Genomic DNA, 1,299 nt, shown 5'->3' on the forward strand with positions numbered 1-1,299 from the left:
CCGTCCATCCATCCACCCACCACCCACTGTCCATCCACCTCCCACCCACTGTCCATCCACCCACCCACCTCCCATCCACTGTCCATCCCTGCCCCCAACTGTCCATCCCCTACCATCCATCCTCCCACCTACCATCCATCATCGATCCACTGTCCATCCATCCTCCCACCCACTGTCCATCCACCCACCGTCCATCCATCCACCCACCACCCACTGTCCATCCACCCACCATCCATCCATCCACCCACCACCCACTGTCCATCCACCTACCATCCACTGTCCATCCACCCAACCTCCATCCACCCACCATCAAACCACTGCCCTTCCCCCACCATCCATCCACCTGCCACCCACTGTCCATCCACCCACCTTCCATTCACTGTCCATCCACCCACCATCCATCCACCTGCCAACATCTTTCCACCCATCCCTGCATCTTCCCACAGATGGATCCACCCCTACCACTCATTCAGCCATGCCGCTATCCATTTAGCCACCCCCACCCACCCATCCATCCTGCACCTGGGACACCATTTCGCCGCACCGTGACAGGGCCCTCATTTACAGCCAGAAGAGCAGGTGAAATGGCCGTATCACCCATGGGTAGGCGGCATTGGGGGAGCGTGGGCAGTGGCCATGCGTGGTGCAAGGCAGCTGGGCGGTGGCCATGTATGGTGTTGAGCGCCTGTGCCCAATGGCCATGCAGGGTGTGAGGTGGCTGTGCGTGGCGTTGGGCGAGTGTGCCCGGTGGCACTGGACGAGCGTGCACAGCGGCTGTGTGTGATGATAGCTGCGTTCGAGCGGCAGTTGTGTGCTGACCTTGCTTGGCGCTGGGCCAGCGCATTGTGTGTGTGTGCGCTGCCCGTGCTGGCATGGTATGGAAACAGGGACACTTGCGCCATTGGTGATTGCAGAGCCAGCCCCGCGTGCTGCTTCTGGCATCAGCAATGTTTCCCTCTTGCTCAGAAGCTCCCAGCCTGTCAGCCCTGGTCGCCCCCCTAGGGACCTCAGCCCTCTGCCTGCCCTGGGGAGGGAAGGACGTGTCAGGGGCAGACGGGCCCAGGGCTGGGCCACCCCCCGGCCAGCCTTTGGAAACCCCCTTTCCAGTGTGTGTGAAATCCCGGACTGCACTTCCTAGCAATCGCTAGTGCTGGACTGCGGGGCGGGGGTGGGGGTGGGCAAGGGTGTCTGCTGGCGAATGGCAGCCGTGCGGGCAGAGCTGCTAGCCATTCACACGCCAGCTGGGGTAGCGAGGGCGGGCGGGCGCGGGGGAGCCTTTGAGGCTGCAAAGGAGCCGAG

The sequence above is a fragment of the Chelonoidis abingdonii genome, chromosome 11 (assembly GCF_003597395.2).
Source record: "Chelonoidis abingdonii isolate Lonesome George chromosome 11, CheloAbing_2.0, whole genome shotgun sequence".
Lineage (NCBI taxonomy): Eukaryota > Metazoa > Chordata > Testudines > Testudinidae > Chelonoidis > Chelonoidis abingdonii.